The following is a 766-nucleotide window of genomic DNA, read 5'->3' as shown; positions in this document are numbered from 1 at the left end:
AGTTGGATGTAGACGAGTCAGAATCAATATAGATGTTTTTATTTTAAAGTAAAATTCAGATTGAACATAGGTAAAAAACTGTAAATGATAGTGTCCGTCCAAAATATATTTTGTACTTATAGTGAAAACTAACCTTGGATGAAGGGTTAGTAGACTAAAAGCTTTAGGAATCCAAAGTACAACATATAATAAGTACCCTGTATCAAGATTGATGCAAAACAAGGGATATTTGACCTTTTTAGACAGATTTAGCACAAAAAACCTCTTCTGGGGCCATTTGGGTGGATTTTCCATATCTCTGGCCCCCCTTGCTGGATTTTGACATGTGACATCTCTTTCTAACCGTCAGAGCCAATGGAATCGAGGGGAACTCCCACATAGTCCTTATTTGGTCATGTGTGTGTGTTAGGCTGCTGCATTGTCAAGACCGGAAGCAGCAGCCACTCTGGTGGCTACCATTAGCAGCTAACTTTTGCTCTGCGATTTTTACATAAAAATGGAATTATGGATTATAAATAATTCAAATTATTGCCCAGAAACTTTATAAACCTATGGATTAACCGATTCAGCCGCGTTTTTTCTAATTTTAATGCCATTGAACACGTCTTTTGATCAAATTAACAGCTACAGTGAGACAATCTCCCTAGAAGCTACGTAAAGGTATGTGTTGTGATGTCTGTCTTTGCTTCCCTTGTCGCAAGTTCGGATCACTCAGTGATGATACTATATACCTAAATAATCTGTGGAACCTCAGCTTTAATCGGAT

General features: G+C 37.6%; 1 long non-coding RNA gene across 1 annotated transcript in view; it reads left to right on the top strand.

Annotated features, from left to right (window-relative positions):
* The window catches only part of LOC104947231 (uncharacterized), a 12,441-nt gene that overhangs the window by 3,686 nt on the left and 7,989 nt on the right, over positions 1-766 (top strand). The window lies entirely within an intron of this gene.

The sequence above is a fragment of the Notothenia coriiceps genome, unplaced genomic scaffold (assembly GCF_000735185.1).
Source record: "Notothenia coriiceps isolate Sejong01 unplaced genomic scaffold, NC01 NC01_scaffold00012163, whole genome shotgun sequence".
NCBI classification, from domain to species: Eukaryota; Metazoa; Chordata; class Actinopteri; order Perciformes; family Nototheniidae; genus Notothenia; species Notothenia coriiceps.
This window is presented reverse-complemented; position numbering and strand designations above follow the sequence as displayed.